Here is a 14196-nt window from a genome sequence, read left to right on the forward strand (position 1 = left end):
CAAACACAGTAAGTAATACACTAATAATCTGTACAAAAATATGTATAGTAAGGTTACACAGTAATAATCTGTACAAAAATATGTATAGTAAGGTTACACAGTAATAATCTGTAGAAAAATATGTATAGTAAGGTTACACAGTAATAATCTGTACAAAAATATGTATAGTAAGGTTACACAGTAATAATCTGTACACAAAAATATGTATAGTAAGGTTACACAGTAATAATCTGTACAAAAATATGTATAGTAAGGTTACACAGTAATAATCTGTACACAGTAAAAATATGTATAGTAAGGTTACACAGTAATAATCTGTACAAAAATATGTATAGTAAGGTTACACAGTAATAATCTGTACAAAAATATGTATAGTAAGGTTACACAGTAATAATCTGTACAAAAATATGTATAGTAAGGTTACACAGTAATAATCTGTACAAAAATATGTATAGTAAGGTTACACAGTAATAATCTGTACAAAAATATGTATAGTAAGGTTACACAGTAATAATCTGTACAAAAATATGTATAGTAAGGTTACACAGTAATAATCTGTACAAAAATATGTATAGTAAGGTTACACAGTAATAATCTGTACAAAAATATGTATAGTAAGGTTACACAGTAATAATCTGTACAAAAATATGTATAGTAAGGTTACACAGTAATAATCTGTACAAAAATATGTATAGTAAGGTTACACAGTAATAATCTGTGTACAAAAATATGTATAGTAAGGTTACACAGTAATAATCTGAATAAAAAATATGTATAGTAAGGTTACACAGTAATAATCTGTACAAAAATATGTATAGTAAGGTTACACAGTAATAATCTGTACAAAAATATGTATAGTAAGGTTACACAGTAATAATCTGTACAAAAATATGTATAGTAAGGTTACACAGTAATAATCTGTACAAAAATATGTATAGTAAGGTTACACAGTAATAATCTGTACAAAAATATGTATAGTAAGGTTACACAGTAATAATCTGTACAAAAAATGTATAGTAAGGTTACACAGTAATAATCTTACAATATGTATAGTAAGGTTACACAGTAATAATCTGTACAAAAATATGTATAGTAAGGTTACACAGTAATAATCTGTACAAAAATATGTATAGTAAGGTTACACAGTAATAATCTGTACAAAAATATGTATAGTAAGGTTACACAGTAATAATCTGTACAAAAATATGTATAGTAAGGTTACACAGTAATAATCTGTACAAAAATATGTATAGTAAGGTTACACAGTAATAATCTGTACAAAAATATGTATAGTAAGGTTACACAGTAATAATCTAAAAAAAATATGTATAGTAAGGTTACACAGTAATAATCTGTACAAAAAAATATAAGGTTATAGTCTGTACAAAACACATGTATAGTAAGGTTACACAGTAATAATCTGTACAAAAAATATGTATAGTAAGGTTACACAGTAATAATCTGTACAGAAATATGAATAGTAAGGTTACACAGCAATAATCTTAACAAAAATATGTATAGTAAGGTTACACAGTAATAATCTGTACAAAAATATGTATAGTAAGGTTACACAGTAATAATCTGTACAAAAATATGTATAGTAAGGTTACACAGTAATAATCTGTACAAAAATATGTATAGTAAGGTTACACAGTAATAATAATATGTAAGGTTACAAGTAATATCTGTACAAAAAATATGTATAGTAAGGTTACACAGTAATAATCTGTACAAAAAATATGTATAGTAAGGTTACACAGTAATAATCTGTACAAAAAATATGTATAGTAAGGTTACACAGTAATAATCTGTAGTAAAAAATATGTATAGTAAGGTTACACAGTAATAATCTGTACAAAAAATATGTATAGTAAGGTTACACAGTAATAATCTCTGTTACACAGTAAAATCTGTACAAAAATATGTATAGTAAGGTTACACAGTAATAATCTGTACAAAAATATGTATAGTAAGGTTACACAGTAATAATCTGTACAAAAATATGTATAGTAAGGTTACACAGTAATAATCTGTACTGTAAAAAATATGTATAGTAAGGTTACAGAGTAGTAATCTGTACAAAAATATGTATAGTAAGGTTACACAGTAATAATCTGTAAAAAAATATGTATAGTAAGGTTACACAGTAATAATCTGTAAAAAAATATGTATAGTAAGGTTACACAGTAATAATCTGTACAAAAAATGTATAGTAATATGTATAGTAAGGTTACACAGTAATAATCTGTACAAAAAATATGTATAGTAAGGTTACACAGTAATAATCTGTAGAAAAATATGTATAGTAAGGTTACACAGTAATAATCTGTACAAAAATATGTATAGTAAGGTTACACAGTAATAATCTGTACAAAAATATGTATAGTAAGGTTACACAGTAATAATCTGTACAAAAATATGTATAGTAAGGTTACACAGTAATAATCTGTACAAAAATATGTATAGTAAGGTTACACAGTAATAATCTGTACAAAAATATGTATAGTAAGGTTACACAGTAATAATCTGTACAAAAATATGTATAGTAAGGTTACACAGTAATAATCTGTACAAAAAATATGTATAGTAAGGTTACACAGTAATAATCTGTACAAAAAATATGTATAGTAAGGTTACACAGTAATAATCTGTACAAAAATATGTATAGTAAGGTTACACAGTAATAATCTGTACAAAAATATGTATAGTAAGGTTACACAGTAATAATCTGTACAAAAATATGTATAGTAAGGTTACACAGTAATAATCTGTACAAAAATATGTATAGTAAGGTTACACAGTAATAATCTGTACAAAAATATGTATAGTAAGGTTACACAGTAATAATCTGTACAAAAAATATGTATAGTAAGGTTACACAGTAATAATCTGTAAAAAAATATGTATAGTAAGGTTACACAGTAATAATCTGTACAAAAAATATGTATAGTAAGGTTACACAGTAATAATCTGTACAAAAATATGTATAGTAAGGTTACACAGTAATAATCTGTACAAAAATATGTATAGTAAGGTTACACAGTAATAATCTGTACAAAAATATGTATAGTAAGGTTACACAGTAATAATCTAAACAAAAATATGTATAGTAAGGTTACACAGTAATAATCTGTACAAAAATATGTATAGTAAGGTTACACAGTAATAATCTGTACAAAAATATGTATAGTAAGGTTACACAGTAATAATCTGTACAAAAAATATGTATAGTAAGGTTACACAGTAATAATCTGTACAAAAATATCTATAGTAAGGTTACACAGTAATAATCTGTACAAAAATATGTATAGTAAGGTTACACAGTAATAATCTGTACAAAAATATGTATAGTAAGGTTACACAGTAATAATCTGTACAAAAATATGTATAGTAAGGTTACACAGTAATAATCTGTAAAAAAATATGTATAGTAAGGTTACACAGTAATAATCTGTACAAAAAAATATATACACAGTATAGTAAGGTTACACAGTAATAATCTGTACAAAAATATGTATAGTAAGGTTACACAGTAATAATCTGTACAAAAAATATGTATAGTAAGGTTACACAGTAATAATCTAAAAATATGTATAGTAAGGTTACACAGTAATAATCTGTACAAAAATATGTATAGTAAGGTTACACAGTAATAATCTGTACAAAAATATGTATAGTAAGGTTACACAGTAATAATCTAAAAAAAATATGTTTAGTAGGGTTGCACAGTAATAATCTGTATAAAAATATGTATAGTAAGGTTACACAGTAATAATCTGACAAAAAATATGTATAGTAAGGTTACACAGTAATAATCTGTACACAAAAATATGTATAGTAAGGTTACACAGTAATAATCTGTACAAAAATATGTATAGTAAGGTTACACAGTAATAATCTGTACAAAAATATGTATAGTAAGGTTACACAGTAATAAAAATAATACACAGTAATATCTGTACAAGTATAGTAAGGTTACACAGTAATAATCTGTACAAAAATATGTATAGTAAGGTTACACAGTAATAATCTGTACAAAAATATGTATAGTAAGGTTACACAGTAATAATCTGTACAAAAAAATATGTATAGTAAGGTTACACAGTAATAATCTAATAACTGTAAAAAATATGTATAGTAAGGTTACACAGTAATAATCTGTAAAAAATATGTATAGTAAGGTTACACAGTAATAATCTGTACAAAAATATGTATAGTAAGGTTACACAGTAATAATCTGTACAAAAATATGTATAGTAAGGTTACACAGTAATAATCTGTACAAAAATATGTATAGTAAGGTTACACAGTAATAATCTGTACAAAAATATGTATAGTAAGGTTACACAGTAATAATCTGTACAAAAATATGTATAGTAAGGTTACACAGTAATAATCTGTACAAAAATATGTATAGTAAGGTTACACAGTAATAATCTGTAACAAAAATATGTATAGTAAGGTTACACAGTAATAATCTGTACAAAAATATGTATAGTAAGGTTACACAGTAATAATCTGTACAAAAATATGTATAGTAAGGTTACAGTAATAATCTGTACAAAATATAGTAAGGTTACACAGTAATAATCTGTACAAAAAATATGTATAGTAACGTTACACAGTAATAATCTGTACAAAAATATGTATAGTAAGGTTACACAGTAATAATCTACACAAAAATATTTATAGTAAGGTTACACAGTGATAATATGTACAAAAATATGTATAGTAAGGTTACACAGTAATAATCTGTACAAAAATATGTATAGTAAGGTTACACAGTAATAATCTGTACAAAAATATGTATAGTAAGGTTACACAGTAATAATCTGTACAAAAATATGTATAGTAAGGTTACACAGTAATAATCTGTATAAAAATATGTATAGTAAGGATACACAGCACTAATCTGTACAAAAATATGTATAGTAAGTAAGGTTACACAGTAATAATCTGTACAAAAATATGTATAGTAAGGTTACACAGTAATAATCTGTACAAAAATATGTATAGTAAGGTTACACAGTAATAATCTGTACAAAAATATGTATAGTAAGGTTACACAGTAATAATCTGTACAAAAATATGTATAGTAAGGTTACACAGTAATAATCTGTACAAAAATATGTATAGTAAGGTTACACAGTAATAATCTGTACAAAAATATGTATAGTAAGGTTACACAGTAATAATCTGTACAAAAAATATGTATAGTAAGGTTACACAGTAATAATCTGTACAAAAATATGTATAGTAAGGTTACACAGTAATAATCTGAACTGTAAAAAATATGTATAGTAAGGTTACACAGTAATAATCTGTACAAAAATATGTATAGTAAGGTTACACAGTAATAATCTGTACAAAAATATGTATAGTAAGGTTACACAGTAATAATCTGAACAAAAATATGTATAGTAAGGTTACACAGTAATAATCTGTACAAAAATATGTATAGTAAGGTTACACAGTAATAATCTGTACAAAAATATGTATAGTAAGGTTACACAGTAATAATCTGTACAAAAATATGTATAGTAAGGTTACACAGTAATAATCTGTACAAAAAATATGTATAGTAAGGTTACACAGTAATAATCTGTAAAAAAATATGTATAGTAAGGTTACACAGTAATAATCTGTAATAACAAAAATATGTATAGTAAGGTTACACAGTAATAATCTGTACAAAAATATGTATAGTAATCTGTACAAAAATATGTATAGTAAGGTTACACAGTAATAATCTGTACAAAAAAATGTATAGTAAGGTTACACAGTAATAATCTGTACAAAAAATGAATAGTAAGGTTACACAGTAATAATCTGTACAAAATATGTATAGTAAGGTTACACAGTAATAATCTGTACAAAAATATGTATAGTAAGGTTACACAGCAATAATCTGTAAAAAATATGTATAGTAAGGTTACACAGTAATAATCTGTACAAAAATATGTATAGTAAGGTTACACAGTAATAATCTGTACAAAAAATATGAATAGTAAGGTTACACAGTAATAATCTGAACAAAAATATGTATAGTAAGGTTACACAGTAATAATCTGTACAAAAATATGTATAGTAAGGTTACACAGTAATAATCTGTACAAAAATATGTATAGTAAGGTTACACAGTAATAATCTGTACAAAAATATGTATAGTAAGGTTACACAGTAATAATCTGTACAAAAATATGTATAGTAAGGTTACACAGTAATAATCTGTACAAAAATATGTATAGTAAGGTTACACAGTAATAATCTGTACAAAAATATGTATAGTAAGGTTACACAGTAATAATCTGTACAAAAATATGTATAGTAAGGTTACACAGTAATAATCTGTACAAAAATATGTATAGTAAGGTTACACAGTAATAATCTGTACAAAAATATGTATAGTAAGGTTACACAGTAATAATCTGTACAAAAATATGTATAGTAAGGTTACACAGTAATAATCTGTACAAAAATATGTATAGTAAGGTTACACAGTAATAATCTGTACAAAAATATGTATAGTAAGGTTACACAGTAATAATCTGTAAAAAAATATGTATAGTAAGGTTACACAGTAATAATCTGTACAAAAATATGTATAGTAAGGTTACACAGTAATAATCTGTACAAAAAATATGTATAGTAAGGTTACACAGTAATAATCTGTACAAAAATATGTATAGTAAGGTTACACAGTAATAATCTGTACAAAAATATGTATAGTAAGGTTACACAGTAATAATCTGTACAAAAATATGTATAGTAAGGTTACACAGTAATAATCTGTACAAAAAATATGTATAGTAAGGTTACACAGTAATAATCTGTACAAAAATATGTATAGTAAGGTTACACAGTAATAATCTGTACAAAAATATGTATAGTAAGGTTACACAGTAATAATCTGTACAAAAATATGTATAGTAAGGTTACACAGTAATAATCTGTACAAAAATATGTATAGTAAGGTTACACAGTAATAATCTGTAAAATAATATATAGTAAAAAATATAGTAAGGTTACACAGTAATAATCTGTACAAAAATATGTATAGTAAGGTTACACAGTAATAATCTGTACAAAAAATATGTATAGTAAGGTTACACAGTAATAATCTGTACAAAAAATATGTATAGTAAGGTTACACAGTAATAATCTGTACAAAAATATGTATAGTAAGGTTACACAGTAATAATCTGTACAAAAATATGTATAGTAAGGTTACACAGTAATAATCTGTACAAAAATATGTATAGTAAGGTTACACAGTAATAATCTGTACAAAAATATGTATAGTAAGGTTACACAGTAATAATCTGAACAAAAATATGTATAGTAAGGTTACACAGTAATAACCTGTACAAAAATATGTATAGTAAGGTTTCACAGTAATAATCTTTACAAAAATATGTATAGTAAGGTTTCTTTATAATTGAAATAATTTGATTATGGACAAAACAGTTTCTTGTAAAGAAACAGTTAACTGTCTAGAAGTTCTCTATAGTGACCCTAAACTAGAGCATCACTAAAACTAAAGGATTATTCCGCATGAAACTTCTGCATAAAACAGTGTTGAAATATTCTCCACGAAAAGGTTATCTTTCTTTCTTCTTGTCTCATCTATACTTCAAGTTAATAACCATGTGACTTAGTGTCCCTTAGTGTTTCAGCGCTAAGTCTGAAGACCTAAAGGCTAAACCCGGGTCTCGATACCAGTAATGGTAAGCAGAGCACTGATGGCTCGTTATGTCGCTTTTTGCTTAAAACAGATAACTTCCCCGCTAGTACAACGGTAAGTCTAAGGAATTACAACACTAAAATCAGGGGTTCGATTCCCTCGATGGGCTCAGCTGATAGCCCCATGTGGCTTTGCTATAAGAAAAGCACACACGCACATAAACAACTGATAATGGGTGATCTGGTGTCACCATCTTTTGTTACTTTTATGAAATATATTTATCTATTTAAGTTTATAAGTAACTGTTGTAGATTCGTTACAAATAAAAACTAAAAATATTAATTATATTAAACGAACCGTCTCATTTAAGCTGGACAATAAGATACCTGGAGTGTGATTAGGTGCAAGGATCGAACCTGGGTTTTAACATCATAAAGCTCTCACTTTTTCTCTCTGTTCCTCTTTATTCATCTTAACTCAAGGATTGGTTTGTTTTGAATTTCGCGCAAAGCTACACGAGGGCTATCTGCGTTAGCCGTCCCTAATTTAGCAGTGTAAGACTGCAGTAGTAATTCTCAACCTGTGTGCCGCGAGAGATTGGCAGGTGTGCCGCGGTGTTTTTGAAACACATTCAACTTTCTTGGGATTTTACAAGAAAAAAAAACACACCTAAGACAGACGCGTATAATCGTTCGTTCGGGAGGAAGAGGTCAAATGTACCTGACCCTCCTGGGTATTTAACATCAATACCCAAATACCGACACATTGAAACTTGGATTTTACAAGCAAGTCGAACACATCAGTTAATAAAAGTTACTATAGAGACACTATGAAACCTTTCAAAACATTCGATGGTTTTCCTTGAACTCGAGCACTGAGAAGTTTATACTTAAATTTCATTCTCGACTAGTAACGGTTCAACTGTTAGTTTTATTGTGGTGCAACAAGCGCTTCGTACGTCATAAATGATGCATCAAACAATCAAACTACTTTCTGGAACACGTTCTTATTCTGGGGTAAGCTACAGCTACTATGCTGTAGGTAGAAATTTATATCAACTGCAGAAGTTCGTGCTTATCGGGTATGAATTAGCTTTATCATTTATCCATGAAAAATATTTAAGTAAGTCTGGTGCTGCAAAGGAGAATGTGTTGAATCAAAAGCAAGGAATCAAACGAAAGTACAAAAACGAATACATCGAATACGGTTTTCGCTTTGGAATCAGAACATTCTCAATTACCATTCTGCCTACTCTGTAATGCAGCTTTATCGAATGAGGCGCTTGTTCATAGCAAACTGAAGAGACATTGGAAACAAAACATTCAGCTGTGAAGGAAAACCAGAAGAATACTTGAGAAACTAAATATGATTAATTATAAAATTTAGCGTATTTTTTATGAGTCCTGATGTATCTTAGGAGATAAGAGTAACTTATCATTGATATTTGTGGTGAACATATGGGTAAACTTCAAAGACTCAAAGTTTACCCATTATTTGTATTACCATCTTTGTTGAAATGTCACTTCCTGTGAACTTAAGGACAGGGCAGGAAAGGACCCTGTGACATTAACTCTTGTTTTGGAAATAAACTACTTGTGATGTAAGCACAACAACAATTTAAAATATGTGCAAAGGAGTGTAATGCTAGTAACTGGACTTTAAGCAGAACCATCTGGATGTGGGTTATGTACCAGTTACGTCATTTCTCCTTCTGGCAAAACGTGCTCTGATGAAAAATGTTAACATCTTCTTGACTAAGAGAAAAGTTATAAAAGAGTTAATTACTAATTCGTATGATGTTCCTCTGTAAAAGGAAATTAATTTATTCGTTATTCTTGAAAAACTTATTTTGATTAAAATTAACAAGAAGTCATCCTTATTACTAAGCCTTTAATTCATACAACTGAGAAACAATTATCACTTGTGATGCTCTCTGTTTATTTAATTCAAGATAATAAAGTAACTAATTTTAATAAATGAATTAACCTCTTGCTAGCATTATATAACTTATTTGCAGCAATTAAGGCACCATAAATTATATCTGTGTGGTACAGTATTATTAAGCCATAGAATGTAGAAAGTCATTCATACTGCCCCAGTGGTTCAGCGGTATGTCTGCGGACTTACAACGCTGAAAACCGGGTTTTGATACCCGTTGTGGGCAGAGCACAGGTAGCCCATTGTGTAGCTTTGTGCTTAATTTAAAACAACACCAACAGTAATTCATACTAAATTACACTTGATGGATCACAGTGCTATTAAGCCATAGAATGTAGAAAATAACTTATACTAAATTATATCTGTTGGGCACAGTGCAACAGAGTAAATAATTACCAGTTAATTCAATCTAATACCAAATTATACAAAATTATATCTGTTGGGCAAGTGCAACAGAGTAAATAATTTACCAGTTAATTCAATCTAATACCAAATTATACTAAATTATATCTGTTGGGCACAGTGCAACAGAGTAAATATATTTACCAGTTAATTCAATCTAATACCAAATTATACTAAATTATATGTTATTTGGGCACAGTGCAGAGGTAAATAATTTTACCAGTTAATTCAATCTAATACCAAATTATACTAAATTATATCTGTTGGGCACAGTGCAACAGAGTAAATAATTTACCAGTTAATTCAATCTAATACCAAATTATACTAAATTATATCTGTTGGGCACAGTGCAGCAAGTAAATAATTTACCAGTTAATTCAATCTAATACCAAATTATACTAAATTATATCTGTTGGGCACAGTGCAACAGAGTAAATAATTTACCAGTTAATTCAATCTAATACCAAATTATACTAAATTATATCTGTTGGGCACAGTGCAACAGAGTAAATAATTTACCAGTTAATTCAATCTAATACCAAATTAGTTATGGATAACACAAGAGAGTCCAATCACACAAGTCGGTGGAATACTTTCATCACATGTATGGTATTGTGGTATGACAGAAACATGTATGGTACTAAAATTTGAGCTATGACAGAAATATGCAAATTTTGTTATGGCACAAACATGTATGGTACTTGGCAAAATTTGAACTTAAGCAGAATCATCTATGGCAATATGCAAAAGTTGGTTTGTTTTTTGGAATTTCGCACAAAGCTACTCGAGGGCTATCTATGCCAGCCGTCCCTAATTTAGCAGTGTAAGACGAGAGGGAAGGCAGCTAGTCATCACCACCCACCGCCAACTCTTGGGCTACTCTTTTACTCCACGGCTGGGAGGGCGAAGATGTTTAGCGCGACGCGGGCGCTGAACCCGCGACCGTTGGATTACGAGTCGCACGCCTTACGCTTTGGCCATGCCAAGCCTACAAAAATTGGACTAAGGCGGGAAAATATATTATGCTAGGTATGAGTTATTGAGCTAAGGGAGAAAAATATATATGGTAATAGGTGAAGTTTGAGGTAAGGGGAAAATATATATGGTAATAGGTGAAGTTTGAGGGAAAACATATATGGTACAAGATGAAAACTGAGTTAAGACAGGATATATACTTCCTTCTATCCACATATGAATAAATAATTTACTTTTCTATGCTGAAAATAAGGCGTTTACCAGTATAAAAGTGTTAAGAATGTTGGTGGTTAATGCTCTGATTCAAAGTTGGTGAGGGTGTAGTTGTTTAGAATAACCTACGATTTCTACTTGATATTTTTGACTTTCTGAATACATAATAACGTTAAAGTATGTTATGAATATCAATATATTCTTGGAGTCGTCACTAATTCGTCTTTAATCCTGGTTATAATTATCCAGTCCTTATTTAAAGACTAAAGGTAAAAAATCAAACTTTTATTAATCTTCATAGTTAACACGACACAAACTCAGTGGAAGTGATCAGCAGACACTTAATATTTCGTTTGTCCACCTTTATCTGAAGAACGTCTTTCAGGCGTTCGAAGCACATTTAACCATAGTGTATTTTATTCCATATGTCCAGGGCGGAATGGCCAAGCGTGTTAAGGCGTACGACTCGTAATCACTGAGGGTCCCGGGTTCACATCCCCTTCGCGCCAAACATGCTGGCCCTTTCAGCCGTGGGGGCGTTATAATTTGACGGTCAATCCCACTATTCTTTGTTGAAAGAGTAGCGCAAGAGTTGGCGGTGGGTGGTGATGACTAGCTGCCTTCCCTCTAGTCTTAGACTGCTAAATTAGGGACAGCTAGCACAGATAGCCCTCGAGTAGCTTTGTGCGAAATTCAAAAACAAACAAAAAATTCCATATGTCCAATACACTCCCATAAAATTCCTTTAGAAGTAATTTTTTATTTGTTAAGCTTTTGATCTATCAACCTCCAGATCTTCTCAATTGGGTTGACATCGAAGCTCAGTGTGGTCCATTGCATCATGACTGGAAGAAGTACAAGCTTTAATTATGCCTACATGATATGAACTCAGATATTAAAAGAGGCAGTCCTGTTAAATGGCTCTGAATAGTGTAACAGAAACCATAAAAGTCCCAATGGCTAAATCAACCGACCCTGAACTCAGACACGTAATCAAAGACGAACTGAACGGTTTTTAAATAGTCATGTTTACCTTGCGGTTGATTGTCTGGTTCCAGATAAGAATTCTTTGTTCCATCCTATGCGTTACGGTCCGTACGTTACATGTTGCTATTTTAGAAATGTTAAGTTAATTTCAAAACGGATGAAAACTTTAGAAACGAAAAGGATCATTTTCGGACACAATGGTAAACGTTTCTTATCCAGTTAACTATACATAAACTATGAAATACTGTGCCACATTTAAAACACGCAGCAAATCTTTCTTGTCCATTTATTATGTTTCTTGAGCTTGGATATGCGTGTGTAGCTACTTTTGTAAAATAAAGATTTCAAAAGTTATAATGTTTGCATGTTTTTAACTCTCAAACAAACGATTTGTTTTAATTGTTTGGTTGGTTTGTTTTGAATTTAGCGCAAAGCTACACGAGGGTTAGCAGTGTAAGACAGGAGGGAAGGCAGCTATTTGTCATCGCCCACCGCCACCGTTTGGGCTACTCTTTTACCAACAAATAGTGGGGTTGACGGTCACATTATTACACTCCCACGGCTGAAAGGGCGAGCATGTTTAGTGTGACGGGGATTCAAATCCGCGACCCTCGAATTATAAGTCTAATGCTTTAACCACCTAGCCATAGCAGACCATTTGTTTTTAATATTACTGGGGAGTTTACATTGTATATTTTAGCAGATAATGTTATGTTTCGTTTATCTCATCACTAAGAATTGACTCAAATAATAAGATTACATCACTCACTTTCCATGCAAAATAATTTTAGAGGTGTGGTCCACCGAAGAAAATCGAACCCCTGATTTTAGGGTTGTAAATTCGAAGACTTTACCACTGTCCCAGCAGAGAAGTAATATAGTGAACGCTAAATTTTAGTTTTTAGACAGGTAGGAGTGGATTTATATTCAAATGATTAACAATAATTATCTCAAAACAACAATGGATCCAGGTAGATCCATACTGGCAGAGTCTAGGGTTAAAGTTTCTTTCCATTTTTACTCAAAGCTTGTGGTGCTTGGAAGTCTTATATCAGATTAAAATACATTTGTTTTCGTCTTAGATCAAAGATATGTTGAGCTATCTGCTATGTCCACTGTAGGAATCAAACCCTGAATTTTACTGTTGTCAGTACATAGACCTATCGTTGTGCCATTGTTTAAACTAATCTTTGATGGTGACCAGGTGGTTAAGGCACTCGCCTCATAATCTGATGGTTGCCCGGTTCGAATCCTCGTCGCACCAAACATGCTCGGCCTTTTAGCCTTGGAGTGTTATAAATTTACGATCAATCCCACTATTTGTTGGTAAAGAGAGTAGCCCAAGAGTTGGCGGTAAGTGGTGATGATTAGCTACCTTTCCTCTAGTCTTACACTGCTAACTTAGGGACGGCTAGCAACAGATAGCCCTACTGCGCAAATTCATGAACAAATAAACAAACTGTTGGATTAGCAATGATGCTATTAAAAATTGGTTCCTTTTGGAAAGAACACGTAAAGTAAATTTCTTCCAGTGCAAGTATTCATAAACGCAGATCATAAAGATATGTTCAGCTTAAGTTTTATAATTTCAAGATGGCGGTATCTCCTGTACTTAACAACATCAGAAAGACAAAATTGGCTACCATAACTAACGTTATGTTTCAAAACTGACAAGAGGACGTTAATTATAGTATTTGTACAGTTCCGGATCCTATTTTTTCAAATGTGGCTTGTTTATTTCTGTGTTAATAAATTTCTGTGTCTTTGTTTTTCTTATTTTGTATAAAACTTTTATTACGGTAATAAAAGTGGAGTTTATATTGGATTACCACTGCTATCAAAATTGCAGTAATAAAGTGGATTAAATAGAGGATTATATGTTACATTACTGTTGCTATCACATAAGGTAAGCTTTACAAAAATACCGGGGCGTTAATTATGGACGATATGATATGTGCTGACTTGAGGAACCAGCCAACCTGTAAAACGGATCTACC

Source organism: Tachypleus tridentatus, unplaced genomic scaffold (assembly GCF_004210375.1).
Source record: "Tachypleus tridentatus isolate NWPU-2018 unplaced genomic scaffold, ASM421037v1 Hic_cluster_1, whole genome shotgun sequence".
Classification (NCBI taxonomy): Eukaryota; Metazoa; Arthropoda; class Merostomata; order Xiphosura; family Limulidae; genus Tachypleus; species Tachypleus tridentatus.